The following is a 23088-nucleotide window of genomic DNA, read 5'->3' as shown; positions in this document are numbered from 1 at the left end:
ATGTATTGTTATTACCTTTAGTGGCTTTTAATTCAGTATCAATCTCATGTTGATGGATCTGATATGAGGCTTCCACGTTGATTACAGCATTATTCAACATTTGATTTTCGGCTTGACATCTTTTCAATTCAATGATAGATGTATTGCGTCTTTCTTCTACAGTTCGTAAATCATTAGAGAACTTCTTCGCTCGATTTTCATGTGTCTTACAGTTCTTTTTCAGTTTAGTGACCACTGTTATCCACTCTTCTGGGATATTTCCTATACCAACATTTTTAAAGGCTTGACTAACCTTTTGGAAATCCTCATGCATGGTTTCCATCTTTGTACTCAATTTCTTGTTTTCATTCTTCAGATAACATGTTTGAGCTTCATAAAAACCTCCTTCATTCTGAATGCTCCTACTGATACTCTTACCGTTGAATGCTTTTAGTATCTATCTAACATGATCTTTGTGTGCATAGCTTTCCACTATTTTAAAAGCTTCCTCAAGATGCCATTCCTTGGATTCGTCATAGTTTGCTTGATTATAAAACTCTTTTTCCATTAATGAAAACTTTTTATTTTGATGACCACTCTCGAATTAATACCTTCTAATCATGCCATTATCATGTAATGCAAGAAAAAAATTAATATAAACAAGTTAGAACAAAATAAAATGTCTATAAAAATAAGAAAAAATAAAATGATTAATAACAATTAATGGAAAGAAAAAATCATATCTATCATGGTATCTATATATATATCCTAACCTCATGCTTTCTAGTTCCATGCTTTATTTGGAAAAATAAACCAAACCGCAAGATTTCTAATTCACATGCATTTATATTATAAATTAAAAAATGAAAGTTAGAGTGCATTTGCGGGTTTTAGTTCTAAGAGTAAAGGTACTCGACTTGGAAAAATAAACCAAACCGCAAGATTTCTAATTCACATGCATTTATATTATAAATTAAAAAATGAAAGTTAGAGTGCATTTCTCCTTTGTGTACACCTACGGACAAAGTTTCAGCATTGTTTTAGATCAGGTGAATTTCTAGGGTTTATTATATGCAGGGTTTTAGTTCTAAGAGTAAAGGTACTCGACTTGTCCTTGTTGGTGCCCCTTGGGTTGCCAAACCCTCAATCCTTACCCATTATAAGCTTAAGCGGATCGAGATCAATTCGAGAGGGCACATTTCCCTATGCCTGACACAGAGAATAAATCCTCACGAAGACATAGGATATATGAACCCCGAAAGCTACTTGTTAGGTCTGACACGGAGAATAAATTCTCATGAAGACATCGCTTTCACTCCCACTTAAAAGGGAAAAGAGCTCGATTATAGAGCTTATGTTTATGCAATGCACGTGTTGTAAGAGATGAGAAATTCTCAAACCTTTGACAAAACATTACACAAAAATTGAATCCTAATATCTGAAAATCAATCAAATAAAAAACATCAGTATATAAGGATATAAAAATAATAAAGAATAAAGAATTGAAAGAAATCAAAAGAACTCTAAATTAAATAAATATGAATATTCAATTTCTAACTATAGAGACAATATATAATCGATTTAAGGCTTGATCAGGGTTCCCAGCATAGTCGCTAAGCTGTCGTAACCAGTTTTCGCCCGGGCACGAATTTTCTTTGGCCAAAAAGCAAGTGAATGAATAAATGGGTTTTTTAATGAAATGTTTTGGAGTCGCCATCGACCTTTTTGGGTTAGATAAGTCGAATACCTAAAAATTATCTTTTAAAATAGTTTTAAGAAAACATCATTTTAAAAGATAAATCAGTCTGCGTATAACCAGAAATTCATTCTTTTTAGTAAAAAAAGGGATTCGAGGTCGGTTACGCTTGGGGAAGGATTAACACCCCCACAACGCCCAAAATTGGTACCCGTCGATTATAAATTGTCTCTATTAGTTGAAATCTAAGCGAATATAAATTTAATTTATAGCCTATTATTTCAGATTCAATCGCATAATTTTAGCAGAAAATTCTAAGGAAAAATAGAAAATATTCTAATATTTCCAATTGAAGAGAAACTAATCCCTAAAATTTTTTAGGATGAATATTTCTCTTTCCGACTGAAATAATAAGAATATGATAATTTCTCCTCGAAAAATCATATTAATATCATATTAAAATAATTTGATTAGACTAAAATAGGCATATTTGATTTTTAAGGTTTTATAAATACGATATTTATTTATTTAAAATATCAGAATAGGACATCTAGTTACTTTAAGACATCCCTTTCTTAATATTTAAAAATAAATAAATATTATTATTTAATAAATTTGTGAAATTAATCAAATAATACTTATGAATTTTCATATATATATATATATATATATATATATATATATATATATATATATATTAATGTGACTAAAATTAAATAAAGAGAAAATAAAGAATAATAATTAAAGTACTAAATTAAAATATTGAAACTTAAAGGGTAATAAAAATAAAATTTCAATTAAACAATAATCAAATTAAAGAAAATTAAAACTATAAGATTAAATTGAAAAAATATATAAATTAATAGCTCTAATTCGAAATGTTATGAAATATAGGTACTATTAGTGTAAGGCCATAAAGAATTAATTCGGGATCAAAATAAAAATTATTAAAATTATAGGGGCTAAATAAGTTATTTTACCCTAAAATATATATATACATGGTAGGGACTAAAATATAATAAAATAAAAATTTGAAGACTAAATTAAAATAAACAAAAACTTGATTTTAGTGATTAAATTGAAAGGTTTACATAAAAGGTATCGCGGACGTGAATTTCCCATGCAGAAAATTACACAGACACCCCTCCCCAAAACGATGTCGTTCAGGGAGGGGTATTTAAACCCCAAAAACCGACCCTAACGGTCATTTCCCTCATTTTTAATTTTGCTTCTCTCTAAAGAGAGAAAATCTATCCCTTCTCTCTAGGATTCCCTCACCAGAGGGAATCCGACCATCGTAATCTGACGTCAATCTCCACCGCCGGCCGACCACCGCTTACGGTGGTCAAATTTTCAAACTTACCCCAAAATAAAGCCTCGTTTATCCTAAAGCCCGATCTAAGGTTGTTTCAACCTAAAACCTTACCAAACGACGTAGTCTAGGATTATTACCTTCGACATTTTGGTTCTCCTGTGGTTCGTGGAGGCTCCGATGATGTGGTAAGTCTCCTTCTCTCTCTTCTCCTTTTTTATTTTTATTGTTGGTTATTGGTTTTTACTGTCGTGTCTTCGTGTTTCTTTGGTGTTTTGTTTGTTGTTGGTCGTGGTTTTCTTCCTTGCAGGATCAGTGGCTTTTATTGGCCACCATGATACTGCTCTCGGACCGGGTTATAAGGGAAACCTCGGTGAGTCACCAAAGCTACGGTTGTGACTCACCGAAGGACTACGACGTGTGCGACCTTACTTTAGTCTTCTGGAAGCTTCGGCAGAGGCGTGCCATCGTGGTAGCGGCTAGAACATGGACGTGGAGGCGGCGACCAGATCATAACCCTAGGGTAATGATGAAACCCTAGGGCTTTTGGAGTCATTTTGGACAGTTGGATCAAGGCCAAATCTAACGGATGAGAAGAAAGGCGGCTGAAAGCTTCAACAGAAACCCTAGACGCATTTGAGCCTGGATCGGGTTGGGCCTCTCGGATCTGGGCCTCCGGGTTTGAATTTGGGTCGGGTCCTGCTGGGTTATATGGGTCTAGTCTGGACTGGGTCTGATTGTCGGGCTTCAGTTGTAATTGTATCGGGCCTATAATAATAATATTATTAAATAATAATATTAATATTAATATTAAAATAATAATAATAATATAAAAAAAAAGAATGGAAAAAAAAACTAGTGTCTACAGTGAGGCATTATCTAAAATAAACTATATCGACATATGAATAAATAAATATCTCTTACGAAATGTCTTATATAAAATATAAGAACATAATAATAGACTGAATAATTCCTTTCTTTCATCATACCTAAAAGTATCATTTCAGAATACACATAATATTTTTCACATATATAATCATTCAAAAAAAGATGTACTTTCAATGAACCAATCATTCTTGCACATTTCAGAACATTTAACAAATAGGCCAATGTACAAAAATGAAAATACTAAGTACACGAGTCAGAACGAGTATGTGCACAATATGCAGTCATAACTTGGTGCCATAATGCACAAATAGTTCAAAATATATGTGCAAAATATATAGTGCATGGTAATAGGTGGTGTTGCACGATGCTTGGGCAAGGGCCACACAACTGAATCGAGAGAGGTGATGGCATTCACGGAGGGACTTAAACACGCAACTGAGAACAGATGGATTCATGCTAGGGTAGAGGGACTTAAATATCGTGTTTTAATGTATTTGTTAAATGACTGAAATATAATATTTTGATGTATAATCAATAGAGTATAAAATTATTTGACTAAATTGTCTTGATAAAATTTGCTATATATATCTGGTCAATCTTATTACACTTTAAAACTGTTAAGGGTTTGCAGTTTCTGAGTCGAATACTATTTGAAATCACTGAAGAACCAAGAAATTTATGTTAAGGGGAGCGAATTTAGGTAATTAATAAAAAGAAAACTTAAAATATAAAGGAATTTCAAACCTCAGAACCCCTCGATCCATCCTGCTGCTAAGGTCAGTGTGAAACAGAATGAAAACGTCTCAAGGTTTATAATAAGACCTGTGATGAGGCAATCATCCACACATGCACTGAAAATGGTTTTGGATTTCCAGTTAGATGTATCACGTAAGGGTTCTGGAGAAAAGAAGCCACTAGCATAAATTACATAAACAATACTTACACACACTAAATAAAGCAAGCTTTTGAACTACAATTGATGGGGTGCGCCGTGCCCGAGCATAGTGCAACGCTTGGGCGACGCTCGAGAACCCCAGTAGCAAGCTACTGTGGGGGCTCTCCCCTCAAAAAATAAATTTAATATCATGTGAGCCAATGGCCCACGTATCAGATATTAAACTGATAAGAACAGATATACACTTGATCTTAGCCAAAAGGCCGAGAAAGGTATGAGTCATTCTGTCCAATCCGGTTTTCTTTTAAATGCTCCTTCTTAGCCTCGTCCCTTTTATATTCTAAGAATGTGGGACTCGGCAATGTATTCAGTAGTCTCATTGGTAACTGCTCCCGGAAACTAGAGGGTGAACCCTAGTATTATTGTTTACACTTGAAAACCCTGTATAAAACAAAACTGAGTAAAAACCATTCATAATAAAATTATCAGACTATATATGAAGAAACTAGAGGGTGAACACCTTTGATTCTACAGGCAAGTCATTGGAGATTATCTTTCTCCTTGTATTCTTCTGCCATCCATTTCTGGTTTTAGCATTTTTCTTCATGGCTATATGATGAAGAAAATAACAGATACAAACACAAGAAATTTGCTTTTAAGATTCACACTTAACTAATACATGAATTCCATATTCAAGAATTTGCATAAGCAAATTAGTAACTTCTCTACTCGACTTTGCATAAAATGCGGGAAGAGATATACCAGACTATCATTATTCAAGAATGTTAAGTCGATCCTGTGTACTTAGAGATGGGTAAAAAGAAACAATAGTGAATAGTGACATTTTTTCTTCCATGTCAGTAGTCCTGTTTTAATCTATATTACTAGATTATTGAGAGAGAGAAGGTGACCAATCGTGGAATTTTTGTTTGATCAACCGATTAAATATGTTTGCTCAACATTTTCCATAAAATTAATAAAGATGTTTGATTTTTGAACTTAATATTATATTTGATAATAAAATTATCAAATTATAAATATAATCAACATACTAACAAATATCTTATTGTGTTTAATTCAATTATTAAATAATTAGAACGAAAATTTTGATGTATAATCAGTAAAATATAAAATTATTTAAAAGAATATTTCACTAAATTGTTTTAATAAAATTATCTATATATCTATTAGATTTTGTTGCATTTTAAAACTGTTTCACAACATATGTTTATTCCTAAATTACAAATCAAGTCAATCTTCGACCAATTCCATAAACATACCAAGTCTTCAATATCATCATAAGGGTTGCAGCATCCAAGTCGAATACTATTTGAAATCACTAAAGCAATCTCATTGTTGTTAATGTCAGCGATAAGGGCAGTGTCTGCTGTGTCTTGTGACAGACTGACCATTGATCGATTTGATGAAAACTGCTCCATGTTGCACTGCTGGTGTTCGATATCTCTACTACCGTTGTTGGCCATCAATGCTCTTACACTCACTACGTCGTTATCTGTTCGGAATCCGCCCGGGCAGGAATCCGAGCTGGTCCCTTGATAGAAGAAGATGGGGTTTTGAATTGGTATTTAAGTGTTGAAAATTGGGGTCTTGTTGATGGCCTTGAATTCATTTTCACAATCAAAATTGGGTTCCATGAGGGGAGGCAATGAAGCATGATCCATGAATTCATCCCCAATTAAGTTCATTCTTAAGAGGTGATCATGAATTGTGCTTTTCTTCATCTCTGTGTTCTTATGAAAAACCCTAATAACAACACAGTCATCCTGTCACAAAAACGTAAAAGAAAGATATCAAATTAGTCCTTCAATTTCAAGAATAAATTAGTTTCATGTGAAACTTTAGTTACACTACCTTAACACCATTGGGAAGATTATAGTAAGAGAATTTGCCTTCAAGCCTATATTCATGCATGACCCAATTTGTTTTCTCCCCTCTAGGAGCTCTCCCTAGGTAGAAAACAAGAGTCTTCATCATCCCAACTAGACATCTTTTTCCTTTGAAAATCTCTTTATCTTTTCCAGTCGGCTTCTAATACCCAGCTTCGGTTGCTTGATTGGTCCTAATCCCTGTCGAATACTTCCTATCTCTTTGGCAAAAGAAATACCATTCTTTCTCTCCCGTTCTAACTTTGTCTGTTCAATATTTTTTATGTACTATGCTATTAAGTTATATGTTACTCTATGAATGCATGATTGCAAACTGATTCCATTTATCTATGATATTCCTGATTTCTATAAAACATGACATCATTCAAGCATGATCTACTCATTTTGTACATTTCTGATTCTGCATGGGACTTTGTTCCCCGTCCTATTTCTGCATGGGACTTTGTTCCACGTCCTGTTTTTGCATGGGACTTCGTTCTTCGTCCTGATTCTGCATGGGACTTTGCTATCCGTCCTGATTCTGCATGGGACTTCATTACATGTCCTGATTCTTTTTGGGTACCTCTTCGGAGGGTAACGTCCCTATTTTGATTGTTCCGTGAAAAAGGTAAAATTGTGTGGTATTGATGTTGCATTTTTTAATATCTACATCTGAATTACCATTGTATTTCAATTATGTTGTATTAGTTTTAATGCGATATAGATTTTACTTTAGACGACACACTGGGTTCCATAGTTCACTATTTAGTTTCTGTCATTTTAGATTGCTCAGACCTTTAGGACTACGACTGTTACTTAGAGGATCGTTAGTAGACATTTTCTTCAATTATCGTATGGACGTTTTTTTTATAGACTTTTATGTTACTTTCTGTTGGTTTTGTTTATAATTTTAGGGGATTATGGGTTTATACGTTTTATTTTGCTTTGGTTATAAATTGATTCTTTGAACTTGGATTTATGACAGATATATGGCGATGGATGTTTTGGAATCTGGAGGTTTCGTCGTTGATTAAATCTGGTTATGAAAATGGTCTTCGAGATTCGATCGTAACATCCAGACGAGGTCTAGAGGGTTACACTTACATTTTCTACTATAAGTTCTACCTCCATTCTCATTCATACTTTTCTGCTTTCATTTTTCTGGTCATCTCAAAATCCTCATTTCATGGAGATTGAAAATAAAAAAAAGTTCAGATTTAATATCAATGAACTTTGCACATAAAAGCAAGAATAAGATCATAGTATTTCCCCTTTTTCATTGATAAATAAGGCATTGCATTAATAATAATAAAGACAAATCCCTAAACCTACATGCTTAGAAACTGTACAAAACTTTTAGGCTACTCACTTCCAAATCTTAATAGTCCCATCTCTACTGTTTGATATCAAGAGTCTAGTTCAATTACACATAAGCCAAAGAGATGAGAAAATCATGGTGGCATCTAGCAGAATCAGTAGTAGCAGCAGCAATAAATGCTTTTGCTGTCAACTTTGCTGTTAGAGATTGCTGCTTAAACAGTAAAGATACAATAAAATTTGGGCATTGTCTATATCATATAATTCACTCTTGAATAAACTCTATAATTGAACAACAAAAAGTCTTCAATCAGTAAGATGCAATTATACACTCATTATTATTGGTTGTCGCTAATTTGACCAAAGATAGATATTTTGAAAACCATTATACATAGTAATCCAATTAGATTCTGACATATAAAACACAAGAATGAAGTTTTATGTAAATAAACTATACTTGGACATGGGAAGCACAATCGAAAATAAAATTGACATTTTGATAAGTAAAACCTTCAAAATATTCCATAAAGCTGCCAGCACTATTATAAGTGTAGTTATTGTTGATTTATTGAAACTCCCATATGTGGATCCCAATTCATTTCTAAAAATGAACAAATCTACTGACATAAAATTTGACAATTTAAAATTGCAACAAGCAGTAGAAACAGACAATGATAACAACATAACATAAAATTCATGATCTTCTCAAAAAGATCACAAACTGCTAGTGCATTTCATTATTCTAGCACTAAAGGAAGAATCATATAAAAATATAGGAAACAAAAATAAAAAAGTAAATCATATAGAAAAAATAAATAATGTCTAGAAGAATAAGTTATCGAAACAATGAGATCCAATTATTGCAACAAAATGTGTAACGTCTGTAGTTTTTTTTTTTGGAATCATGGCTGGACTTGTGGATATGACTACGTCTGACATGCAGTCCAGCCCGTAACTTCTAGAAGGTTCAGTCAGTGTTTCTAGAAGGACGAATGACTCAATCGCTATTTTGATTTAAATTATGAATTATCTTTTATTTTTAGGATTTAATTTGAGTACTTTTAATTTCTATCTTTTGAATTTTTAGGATTTATCTTTATCATTTTCTAAGTCATTTTTTGGGTAAGCATCAAACATATCTCAGATTGCCTGAATTTCTTTGTTATTGTTTTTCTTCTTTTATAAAATTTTTTACATTTTTCTTTTGTTTTTACTTTTCAAGCTTTTACTTATTTTTCTTTAAAAATGCTAAGTATGATTTCTATCATACTTAGCTAAGTTTTTCCATAGCCAAAGGTTGAAGCAATGGCTCAATTCCATTTGTGAGAATTGAAAAGCGCTTCATACCTTCTGGTTAAATTCTCAATTTTCTAGAAACTAGATTGGCAAACGGTCTTTCTTAAAATCATAATGCTTTCACTTCAAAAAAGCTTTTGACTTGAATGTTGTTATGGTTTATCGTTGGGATTATAGAATCAATTGATTTGAATTCTCCTGAACACACTTAGCGACGACAAGCTAAGAGAAATTGGGATCGGGTTCGATTTTCATAGAGAAAACATAATTCGAGTCGGGCTTTTCCAACGCTTTTAAACATTTTGAATTAACAACAAAACCTGAGGTTGCTTTTATTAAATTAATTTTCTCCTACTTTTTTATTTCTAAGTTATTTTATTTTTACTTTTATATCATCCTTTCAATTAAAACCCCCTTATTTTACTTTACTTTTTCGTCTATCACCAGAATCAAAAGCCTTCTACATCAGCAATTCCAAGTCCCTGTGGATCGACCCTTCTTCTCATGTACTTCTTTATTTTATTTCTTTAGAGGTTAAGGAAATTATTTGACAGTAAAATGATGTTTGTCAAATTGGTAACGTTGCTGAGGACTTCGGTAAAATTAATGATTTATTTTATTTTTGATTTATGACTAGGAAAAATCCCGCAGAACTAGTAGATTTTGAACCTGAGATTGAAGCACTAGCTCGGAGACTACATGGACTAACACTTCGGGAAAGGAGGAAACAACAAGAAGCGCAATGCCATGAACAATCAGATCCGAATTCCGAAGCACCCTTCAATGTTGATACAAATTTTACACCAGAATAACCAATATCGATGGTTGAATAAACAATTTGGGAATTAGTTGCGGCACTTGTCGTTCAACAACCACTTTGCATCATTTTTCCTCAAGGTAAAACCATGTTTTAGCTTAAAACAGAGTTTATTCTTCTTCTTCCTACTTTCTATGGGCTTCTCAGTGAAAATCTACATAAGCATCTCACAAAATTTCATATGGTCTGTTCAAGCATGAAACCACAGGTAGTATCCGAAGACCAAATTAAATTACGAGATTTCCTTTTTCTTTATCTAGTTTAGCTAAGGAGTGGTTGTTTTATTTACAACCAAATTCTATCAATACATGGAATGGTTTAACCCAAATTTTTCTTGACAGATTTTTCCAAGCAGGCAAGCGAATTTAGAAGAAACATCCTTGTAATCTTGCAAAAAGATGGAGAATCACTCTATGATTACTGGGAAAGATTTAAAAAGCTTTGTGTAAGTTGCCCGTAACACGGATTATCTGAACAAATGCTTCTCCAATATTTCTATGAAGGGTTGCTTCCCTTAGAGATAAAAATGGTCGATGCTACCAGTTAAGGAGCTCTAGCCAACATGACTCCAAATGCAGTAACAGAGTTAATTTCTACAAGGGTGGCGAACTCTCAACAGTTTTCAAGTGAACCCAGTCAATGGGTTCACGAGTTAAGTTCTATTTCCCTTGAGAGTAAAATTGATAAATTAATTGATATAGTTAATTCTCTTATTTCATGAAAAATTGGAATAGCGAGGGGATACAAAATATACACAATGTCAGATCATTCGACAGACTGTTGCCCAATGCTACAGGAAGAAGTTGGTGCACAAGTAAAAGCAATGTAAAAAATTTCGAGACCTCCTAGAGGCCTTACAACCCTCACGAAAATACATACAACCCGGGGTGGAGAGATCATTCAAACTTCAATTATGCACCAAATCTCGAACCAAATCAAGTCTATTAACTGAGGACATCCCCACAACAACCTTACCAGCCACAGAAATCATTGCTTGAATCAATCATCGAGCGACAATCCCTTTTCCAGGAGAAATTCAAAAATAGAACTGAAACTTTCGCTTTTAAGAGCTCGAGAAGTAAATGAGTCAACTGGCTTAAATCGTGGGAAGATTAGAGTCACAAGGGAGGCTGCCATCGCAAATTAAGTCTAATCCAATAGGAAATGTTAGCACCATCACTCTCCTGAGTGGTACAGTTATCGCACCTAAGATCCTAGGGAAAAGTGCCTCACAATCCCATAAAAAATAAAAAGAGTCAAAATCCAAGAGAGAAGAAAAGGAAGCTTACACTAATTCTAAGAGAGAGAAAAAGACTGACGTAGAATCTCGAAAAAAGAAGAATGATGAATCGCAAATTGATTCTATGTCATCTCCCTATATTGTTCCACCTCATTTTCCATCAAGGTTAATGAAACGAGATAAACAAGTTGAAGAGAATGAAATTTTTGATGTGTTTCAGAAAGTGGAAATAAATATTTCACTTCTTGAGGTAATTTGGAAAGTGTTGAGGTATGTCAGATACCTTAAAGATCTTTGCACTAATAAAATACAACTTACCGGAAACGAGAAAGTGAATTTAGGCAAGAATGTCTCAGTAGTTTTCTAACTACGGCTTCCACCAAAGTATAAGGACCAATGTATGTTTGCAGTACTTTGTAAAATTGGTAAGGTTAAAATCAAGCGAGCTATGTGTGATCTAAGAGCCTCTATCAATGTAATGCATCTCTCCATCTATAATTTAATTTCCACCGAGCCTTTGAAGGAGACGAGAGTTACACTTCAGCTCGCTGACAGGTCGATTATCTACTTCGAAGGACTCCTAGAGAATGTTTTGGTAAAGGTAAACAACTTAATTTTCCTTGCTGATTTTTATGTGATTGATAAGGAAAATGATCGCAACAACACTAGTTCTGAAATTCTCATAGGTCATCTTTTTCTGAGCACGACACATACGATAATTGATGTTCAAAGCGGTATTCTTATTATGGAATTTGACTGTGAGATCATTAAAGTTGATGTGTATAAGGCAATGAAATACCCGGACAATGTTGCAAGTGTTAATTTTATTGGTATTTTTTATCCTTTGGCAAATGATTTTGTAAAGAGTCACTTGTTCGATGATGTGTGCAGAAAATCGGAAGATATAAAAGACGAATCCAGTGAGTTGCAAAATCTTTCATTTGTTGAATCAGATTAGCGCTTAACTCCTTCAAAAACTAAGTTGTTACCTTTCTTTTGCATGCACCAAAAATAAAGTCGAAACCATCATGGGAATGTTTGAAGAAATCAATTTTTGGTAAAAAAAATGTATTGATGCCGTTATTTTCGACAATATTTTAAAATTGGGAAAGATCCAAATAAATATTTATGAGAATTTTTGAATTTCTCATAAGAAATTTTTTAGTTGGAAAAAGCGATTGAAGGGGAGGAAGCATTTGTATAAGAATTTGTAGTCTTCAGGTCGTCGAGCTAACGGCGTTAAAAATATCGCTTAATGAGAGGAACTCATTTTTACTATTTTCTTTATTTTTTATTTTTATTGTTTATTCTCCTTATATTTTTAGGTACCTAAGGAATCTGTAAATTCGATTGAGCCCGTAAAATATGATTGTAGTATTTATTTCGCGTGGAAACAATTTGAGGAATTTCTTATCGCAAAGCAAAGAACCAATTGTGGTCCCACATGAAGAACATTTTGTGTGCATGACCCATCCCCTGCTATTCAAATATCTTACGTCTCTAAACCGCAACCTTATTTTGATTAAACTAAAACCAGTTTGCTTGAGTGCCTTTCCACGTTCTATTAAAACATGGGACCCACACTATTGAAATAAATCATAACCATCTTCATTCTCTTCATTTCAAACTTTTGACAGTCGCATATCCCAGCCCACTATTGGTTCATCGACGTAAACCTTCGCACGGTCATCGCGCATCATTTTTGTCTGGCGCCTAATCAATAACGAATCAAAAAAATTGTGCTTAATATCGAGTTTAATTTTATTACCCCGTTAGTGATGTACTAACTTTGGGCTTTGCAGGAAATTTCGGCATCAATCCACATTCTGATGGTTACTTTTCCGAACTACTCCATCACCTTCATTTACTTTACGGTTGATCGTCATTAGAACGGAGAGTAATTTTGTTCCCCCTCTTGTGCACTCATTCTCATATTGGGACAATATGATTTAAGTGAGGGGTGGAATTGTATAGATTTTTCCTTGCTTATTCGATTAATAAATTGAGTTTTTCTTGATTAAATATGTTGGGATTTCTTGTTGCCTATCTCATGTTTCACTTTGTTTTTTTTTTTTATTTCCTTGTGAATATTGATCTTGCTTTTGTTGGAATTTAGGTTGCATGATAGCTAATTGGCATGACTATTGGTTTTCTTTAATTTTTTTGAGAAGACATTTTATGTATTTGTTAATTGATTTGTTGGAAAATGACTATCCAGCTCAGTTGGTAGAGCACAAGGTTCTTAATCTTGAGGTCGTGGGATCGAGTCCCATGGAGGGCATTTAATAATTTGGGGGTAGCCTACTATCTTACCTCCCCCTTATCCCATTATATATGGGAACAAGGGACAACCATTTTTAATTGATTTGTTGCATGATTTAGTACGTATTTCACCTTTTCATGAGAGTTTTGAGCCTAATGAGCATATGTTTTTTTCTTGCTCATTGTTTCATTGAGTGTGCCAAACTAATTCTTTAGATTCTAGAACTTGTAGCGTAATATTTGTCAATACTACAAGCTTGAATATGATGCTTTAGTGTGATAGGGGTACTTAAGATTAAACCATTTTCATTCCCAAAAACATTGTCTACCCTTTGTTGTTTTTCCCTTATATAAACCAATTTTGAGCCTTATTCCTTTCTTTGTTTTACCTCATTGAAAACCCGAGCCTTTTTATTTTATCCTCTTTTGCTACCCTTGTCAAGACAGGAGAACGAGTTACCTGATGTATGTTCATGAACCACAAAGAAAAAGAAGAAAAAACATATTTGAAAAAAGAAAAAAATGGAAAAAAATGAAAAAAATAAAAATAAAAAGGGTGGTTTGATGTTTATATTTTTGCATCCCTTTTATTTAATCTTGTTTATCTCGTGGACTTGATTTAATTATTTGTATTTCTCATCTTGACATTAAACTCATATTTTGCCCTTTTTTCTACCCGAACCTAAGCCTCGTTACAACCTTTTTCAAAGACCCATTGATTTTTGCATCATGTCATTTTGAGTAATGGAGATTGGATTTAGTTACAAGCTTATGGTAATTTTTGACTATTTCAGGCTTGAGCGATTCTTTTACCCGAAACACTCTGAACGACATTAGTTAGCCCTTGTGAGGTATTGAGTTTTGCAACATTGAAATTGATGAATTATTGTGATGTCTAGTTTTACTTAAATTTGTTCTTAGTCTTGCCTGTGGTTGATTGTTTCTTAATTTTTGATAATTGCATTGATCTTGATTTATTTGGATATCATGGGATTGTTGTGAAATTGAGAATTGTAACTTGAGGTTTTGATGTGTTGGTTGAGAAATGCTTGAGGACAAGCATTGAATAAGTGAGGTGGTATTTGATAATTGTTTAATTTTGTCACTATTTTATTGTTAATTACTCATTGTTATCTATTCGATAATGATGATTTGGGGCTTTTTTATTCATTTTTGGTGTAGGATGTTGGGTTCCAGAAACAATGCTAAAATGGCGTAATTTTGTACTTTTTTATTTTCTAGAATCAAGGCTGGACTAGTGGGCATGACGTAGGATATGACTGTGTCTGACATGGCATCCAGTCAGCAGTAGGGATGGGCAGGGGGTGGGCTGGGTTTTTGGCCGTCCTTGTCCCGACCGGAAAACATATATGTAAAACCCGACCCCGAACCACCTCGAAGAATTTTGAGTTTTTTACCGCCCCAAACCTGAACCGATTTTTAAACTAAAATCCTACCCTACTATACCTGATATATTAATATTTTAAAATAATATATTTATAATTATTTATTATATTTATATTGTGAAATAAATATATTTAAAAATATTTTTATATTTTAATAATCAAATAATATATTTTAATAATATAAAAATAAAAATTATTAAAATGTTAATTATAATATATATAAATATATATAAAATAACCAAATCGGGTTGATATCGATGATTTTTCACCTTAAACCCAACCTCGCCCCGCCCCAAAAATTTTCATTACATAACCCGCCCCGAGTCTCAAAAATTAAAAAAATGTCCCTATTGGGTCAGATTGGGTCGGTACCCATCGGGTTTGGGTATTTTGACCATCCCTAGTCAGTAGCTTCTAGAAGGTCCAATCAGCGTTTCTAGAAAGACGAATGACTCAGCCATAATTTTGAATTCAAATTAGGAATTATCTTTTAATTTTAGGATTTAATTTGAATATTTTCATGTTTTATCTTTTGTAATTTTTAGGATTTATCTTTATCATTTTCTAAGTCATTTTTTATGGTTTTAGAATACTATAAATACCCCATTGGGGGTAAGCATCAAACATATCTCAGATTGCCTAAATTTCTTTGTTCTTGTTTTTCTTCTTTTACAAAAGTTTTTACCTTTTTCTTTCGTTTTTACTTTTCAAGCTTTTACTTATTTTTCTTTAAAAATGCTAAGTTTTTCATAGCCAAAGGCTAAAGCGATGACTCAATTCGGTCGTGAGGATAGAAAAACACTTCATACTTTCGGGTTAAATTCTCAATTTTTGGAAACTAGATTGGCTAACGTCTTTCTTAAAATCATTATGCTTTCACTTCAAAATAACTTTTGGCTGAGTGTTGTTGTGGTTTATTTTCATAGAGAAAACATAATTTGAATCGGACTTTTCCAACTCTTTTAAATTATTTTTGAGTTAACAACGATAGTCACAATGAACAATGATTGAGATTTCTAAAATAGTTTTGGGAAAATGAATCACCAAAGGAAAATGAAGCTACAGGGGATTAAATCTTGTGGACTATACTGGCATTTAACTGGAGTAAAATCTTATTCAAGGATCGATGGAATTGAAGCAAAACGAAAGCTTGAGGTTGCTTTTATTAAATTGATTTTCTCCTACTTTTTTATTTTCTAAGTTATTTAATTTTTACTTTTATCTCATACTTTCAATTAAAACCCACTTTACTTTACTTTTTCACCTATCACCAGAATCAAAAGCTTCTACATCAATAATTCCAAGTCCTTGTGGATCGACCCTTCTTCTAACTATACTTCTTTATTTTATTTCTTTTGAGATTAAATAAATTATTTGACAGTAAAACGAAGATTTCCAATTGCATTATGTCATGAGTTTTTGAATTTTTAATTTAGGGTTTTAGTCTAATAAAAATTAGGATTGTTCAGACCTTCATAGGTGTTTTCATTTTAATGATGAGAGATTAGAGAAGAGAAAGAAGAAGTGATGGTACATGTGAGTGACGACGACTGCGGAGAGAGATAAATGATGAGACCAAACGATCAGACAATGATTGGTGAGATTCAGAGAGATGAGAAATAATTAATGATTTGGAACGTAATAGTGGAGACAAGGGAAAAGTGGGATAGATGATTGGATAATTGTCGCGTTTAAAATAAAACACCACTTTATATGAATATTATTACGGCGTGTGTTATACAAACGCCACTAAAATGTGTCTATAGCGCCGTTTTTCCAAAAAAAAGCCACCATATACTACTATAGAAAGGTGTATGCGTATTGTGGCGAGTTCTCTTAAACGTCGTGAATATGTAATTTTATGGCATTTTTCTGTAAGGGTGTCTATAAGGGTGTTCGAGCGTTCATTTTCAAATAATTGGTAATTTTTTAAATAGATACTATCTTATAAATGCCTTAGTCCTCAGTGTTGGATTTTTGGCAAAGTCTCACATTGGTTGTGTATAAGGAGGAGGGGAAATTCTTTTATTATAAATAGAGCCCTCCTCCTCCTTAGTTAAGCATCCCACAAATATAAGTCTTCTTCTATATTAAAGGTTATTTGTACTCTCTCTCTCTCTTTGTAATATTTCCTCTATTAGTGAAATATTATTTTAGTAGTGTTCGAGGAGGTAGACATAATTTTGGCCTAACCTCGTTAAATTTTGGTGTTCTCTTTATGTTTAATTAATAGATATTGTCGGGTATAGTTGTTGTTAATTATTGTTCTATTAAAATTACTTGTCTTGGTAGTTTGTCTAAGGAAAGTGGGTTTTAAGAGGGACCATTGTGACCCCTCCTCTTTCTTGGGAATCTACCTTGGGGTGATTTTTAGTACAATCATTTTCACACTAGTCACCTAGATAATAGTTTTCAAGGTGAATTTTTTATTATTGGTGGAAATTAACCCGAATTCCACAACAATTGGTATCAAGGCTCTTAGTTTATTTTAGTATGCTCTGTGGTTGCGGCTTAGGCTGATCTTCCACATCAAAAAAAAATTCCTTGGGGTAATAGACATTCCGCATTGACAACTATTAAATAGAATTTGTAGCAGAAATGGTAGACGACACAAAAACATCCGTAAGAAATCGGTGACAAATGTTAGACTTACAGTGGAGATTTTTTATGGCACCAGTCATTTCGGTATATGGCAAAGTGAGGTTCTAAATGCCCTATTTCAGTAGGGTCTAGACATTGCTATTGAATGAGAGAAACCAGATGATGTTGAGGAGAAAGAATGGAAGATGATCAATAGATTGGAATGTGGTACTATTCGATCGTGTCTTTCTAGAGAGCAGAAGTATGCAAAAGAGATTGTTCCGCTTCAACTATATACCATGTACCACTATGAATGATCCATTACTACTTTAATCAGCTGGTGACTGATCTGATGAATATGGACATGACTTTTGAAGACGAAGATCTAGCTGTTGTGGGATCACTTCCTGATGAGTTTGAGTATCTTGAAACTACTCTACTTCATGGGAAGGTTGATGTGTCTCTCAGTGAAGTAATTGTGCCTTGTATAGTTATGAATTGAGAAAGACAAACAAGAAAACACAAGTTGAAGCAGAAGCTCTTGTTGTTAGAGGTCGTTCAAAGAGTCAGAATAAAGGAATGAGAGAGAGATCAAAGTCAAAGTCCAGATTGAGCAAAGATGAATGTGCCTTTTGTCGAGAAAAATGGCACTGGAAGAAAGAATGTCCTAGGCTAAAGAATAAAGGCAAACCTGAAAGGGGAAAGGCTGTCTTGGAATCAAATATGGTCGAGTATGATGATGCAGATTCAGATTTCGTATTTGCTGCTACGCCATCAACCAGCTGTTCCAGTTCATGGCTGTTAGATTCAGCTTGTAGCCACCATATGACCCCCAATAGAGAATGGTTCTTTGATTTTAAAGAACTAAAAGGTGAAATTGTCTACACAGAAAATAATTCCCCTCTTGACACACTTGGGATTGGTTCATTCACTTGAGGAATCAGGATGGATCAATCAGAACCTTAACATGTGTCCATTATGACCAGATTTAATGAGAATCTCATCTTTATGGCAACCTTAGAGTCAAAAGGTTTATAAGTGAGGCAAAATGGATGAGGATTATCTCTGGTGCACTAGTGATAATGAAGGGAATCCGGAAAAGAAATAATGTGTATTACTTTCTGGGTAGTACAATTGTTGGGACAGCAGTAGTGGCAGCTTCTACTGATGAACAGGAGTTAGAAGCAACCAGGTTATGGCATATGCGCTTGGGGCATGTTGGTGAAAAATCCTTGAAATTACTAATAGATCAAGGATTATTGAAGGGTGCTCGGGCTTGTAAATTAGCTTTTTGTGAGCATTGCATCAAAGGGAAGAAGACGAGGGTGAAATTTGGAACAGTAATCCATGATACTAAGGTTTTTGGATTATGTTTATTCAGATGTGGGCCTTCCAAGACAACTTCATTGGGAGGAACACTATATATGTTACATTTGTTGATGATTTTTCCCGAAGAGTTTGGGTGTATACAATGAAGACAAAGGATGAGGTGCTAGGATTTTTCCTTAAATGAAAAAAGATGGTGGAGACTCAAACAGGTAGAAAAATCAAACGTCTCCGTACAGACAATGGTGGAGAGTACAAAAATGATCCATTTTTGAAAGTTTGTGAAGAAGAATGTATTGTCAGACACTTCACTGTCAGAAGTACACCACAATAGAATGAGGTGGCAGAGCATATGAACTGGATATTAGTGGAGAAGGTTCGGTGTATGTTGTCTAATGTTGGGTTAGGCAAAGAATTTTGGGCTGAGGCTTTGGTCTATGCTTGTCACCTTGTCAACCGCTTACCATCGACTACTATTGGTGGTAAAACACTATTAGAGAAATGGTTTGGAGTACCTGCTACATAATATGATTCCTTACATGTGTTTGGTTCCACTGCATACTACCATGTTAAGAAGTCAAAGCTGGATCCAAGAGCAAAGAAGCCAATCTTTATGGGGATCACCTCTGGTGTAAAAGGCTATCGTCTTTGGTATGCAGAAACAAAGAAAATAATCTTTAGCAAGGATGTTACCTATGATGAATCTACCATGTTGAGAAAGGTGACTTCAGAAAAATTAGAGCAGACAAATGGAACTCCCAAACAGGTGGAGTTTGAAGGAAGCAGAATTAACCTAACCAGTAAAAAAACTGATGTTGACTCTCATATGGTAGAAGAAGAGTCAGATGAAGAAGAGGTTTAGACCCAAGAACCTCCACAGCAACATGAATCAATTGCACTCAGAAAGGAAAAGATGACCATTAGACAACCTGCTCGTTATGATGATATGGTCTCTTTTGCATCACCAATTGCAATTGATGACGTTCCTGCCACTTTTAATGAAGCAATCCAAAGTTCAGAACATAAAAAGTGGAGGATCGCCATGAATGAAGAAATGTAATCCCCTCAAAAGAATCAGACGTGGAAACTAGCTAGTCTTCCGAATGGAAAGAAGGGCAATTGGGTGCAAGTGGGTATATGCAAAGAAATATGGATTTCCTGACAAGAATAACATCCGCTACAAAGCAAGATTGGTGGCTAAAGGCTACGTTCAAATGGAGGGAGTTGATTATAATGAAGTATTTTCTCCAGTTGGAAAACATTCCTCCATCAGAATTTTGTTAGCTTTAGTAGCGAACGTTGCTGAAAAAGTAAAGATGGTGTGCAAATTAGAAAAATCGTTGTACGATTTGAAGCAATCTCCAAGATAGTGGTACAAGCGATTTGACAAGTTTATGATAGGGAAGAAATACAAAAGAAGAAAATATGATCATTGTGTGTATTTACGCAAGCTACAAGAGGGATCTTATATATATCTTCTTCTTTATGTTGATGATATGCTGATAGCTTCCAGGAGTCAGACAGAAATTGCGAAAATAAAGACTCAATTGAACATGGAGTTTGAGATGAAGGATCTTGGTGAAGCGAAAAGATTCTAGACATGGAGATATCAAGGGAAAAGAAATTGGGGAGGCTTTGTTTGTCTCAGAAAGAATATCTGAGGAAGGTACTAAAACGTTTTGGCATGAATCATCCATGTCACCTAAGGATGATGCAGAACAGGAATACATGTCAAAGGTTCCGTATGCAAGTGATGTTGGTAGCTTGATGTATGCAATAGTGTGTACGAGACCCGATATTTCATAGGCAGTTGGGGTTGTGAGCAGGTATATGCATGATCCTGAAAATGAGCATTGGCAAGCTATGAAATGGATTTTGCGGTATATTTTGAACACCGTAGATGTTGTTTTGGTCTTTCAGCAGGACAAACAAGATGGTCAGTGTGTAGTTGGGTATTATGATTCAGACTATGCATGTGATTTGGACAAGCGTCGATCAACTACTGGTTATGTGTTTACATTTGCAAAGGCACCAGTCAGTTGGAAGTTCACCTTACAGTCAACAGTGGCTTTGTCTACTACAGAGGCAGAGCATATGGCAGTTACAGAGGCTGTGAAGGAGGCAATTTGGCTTTAAGGGTTGCTTGGTGAATTGGGAATGGAACAGAAGCATCAAAGTGTACTGTGACAGTTAGAGTGCTATTCATTTAGCAAATAACCATGTTTACCATGCAAGGACGAAGCACATCGATGTTCGATATCACTTTGTACGAGAGATTCTAGAAGAAGATGGAGTCATAATCCAAAAGATTCGAACCACTGAGAATCCTGCTGATATGTTGACAAAATTGGTAACTGTGGTCAAGTTTAAACATTGTTTAGACTTGGTCAATATTGTTACAAATTGAAAGATGAATTTGCAGACACTACTGAAGATTGGATTTTTGAGAGATGTGTGTGGAATTTGCCAAGGTGGAGATTTGTTGGTTTTTTGGCAAAGTCCCACATTGGTTGTGTATAAGGAGGAGGAGAAATTCTTTTGTTATAAATAGAGCTCTCCTCTTCCTTAGTTAAGCATCCCACAAATATAAGTCTTCTTCTATATTAAAGGTTATTTGTACTCTTTCTCTCTTTGTAATATTTCCTCTATTAGTGAAATATTATTTTAGTAGTGTTCGAGGAGGTAGACATAATTTTGGCCTAACCTCGTTAAATTTTGGTGTTCTCTTTATGTCTATTTAATAGTTATTGTCGGGTATAGTTGTTGTTAATTATTGTTCTATTAAAATTACTTGTCTTGGTAGTTCTGTCTAAGGAAAGTGGGTTTTAAGAGGGACTATTGTGACCCCTCTTCTTTCCTGGGAATCTACCTTGGGGTGATTTTTAGTACAATCGTTTTCACACTAGTCACCTAGATAATAGTTTTCAAGGTGAATTTGTTATTATTGGTGGAAATTAACCCGAATTCCACAACACTCAGGCTAATAAAAAATTAATATATTTTCTAAAAGAAAGAAAGATTCACGTGTAATTGTCTTAAAGAGTAAATATACCAAAAATACTTGATTGTATGAGTCTGTTGAACAACGATAGTAGAGCATGTGCATAAATACTATTGTTGACAATAATTAATGAGTTGTGTCGACGGTTAATGGTTCATTATTCTTGGTTTTGATTTTGATTTAGTGGTTCATTCTTTTTGACGACTCAAAATCATCAAATTTTAATATTGAGATTCTCAAATCTCATACGGGTTAGGTATGAATTTTTTAAATGTTTGAATATAGTCTTTTTAAGCGCACTCATTCTAGGTTCTATACATGCACGTCATTGTTATTTAGTCGGCTTGTGCTCTTCAACACCTATCGTATGCATTTCAATTTTTTAGATAAAATTCATGCAATTATGTGATGTGTCTTTATTAATAGTGTGTAACTTTCTTAAATAAATTTTTAAAGTAATATTAACATAAATAAAAAAATATTGTTCTAGTAAAATTGTCATCCTAATAAATAACTATCATATAATTTAAATTAAATAAGTAATTAATGTTCTCATAAATTGATCATTGGTTTATAATGTGAGTTATCTCAATGTCTTGACCATTTTTTTCTTATTTTCGTACATGTATCATTTATTTTCAGTTTAATTTATGTTTGTGTTCATGCTTATCAGGGTGTGTAAATTTGGATATCGAATCCGATCCTATCCGGAAAAAATCAGGTAACCAAATTTTTGAATATATGAAATTTCAGATTGGATATCTGATTATCTGATCTGAATACATATCTTAAATTAATCCTTTTCTAAGTAATGGGATTTGGTGGTATCTTCGAGAAAAAATCATTTAATAAAAGTAATTTTTATTAAATTAATGCGTAAATTTGTTAACTAATTAGTATATTTAAATATAATATCAATTGAATAATCACGACTTAAAAATCAAACAGAGTTGATCGTTGATCATGAGTTTAAAAATTAAATCGGGTTGATTTATTCAATTAATTAAGTTGGGAATTAGTTGATTTGACAGTTTAATCATATAATTTTAATAGAGAGAACAAAATAAATTAGAAATTAGTAAAATTATATTGTTTTACTCATTTTAGATTTTTAAGATAAGATTGATATTTTTCATATATTGGCTCCTTTATTTTTAAAAAAGAAAACTATAATTTACCCAAGTTTT

General features: G+C 33.7%; 1 non-coding gene and 1 pseudogene across 1 annotated transcript; both read right to left on the bottom strand.

The window, feature by feature from the left end:
- Positions 1–4854: 4854 nt before the first annotated feature.
- LOC120185527 lies at positions 4855–5046 on the bottom strand. The gene has a single exon (XR_005522133.1). It is a non-coding gene; the product is annotated as a U2 spliceosomal RNA (small nuclear RNA).
- LOC120185396 lies at positions 5022–7213 on the bottom strand (annotated as a pseudogene).
- Between the last annotated feature and the right edge of the window lie 15875 nt (positions 7214–23088).

This window comes from Hibiscus syriacus, unplaced genomic scaffold (genome assembly GCF_006381635.1).
Source record: "Hibiscus syriacus cultivar Baekdansim isolate YM2019G1 unplaced genomic scaffold, ASM638163v2 tig00113123_pilon, whole genome shotgun sequence".
Lineage (NCBI taxonomy): Eukaryota > Viridiplantae > Streptophyta > Magnoliopsida > Malvales > Malvaceae > Hibiscus > Hibiscus syriacus.
This window is presented reverse-complemented; position numbering and strand designations above follow the sequence as displayed.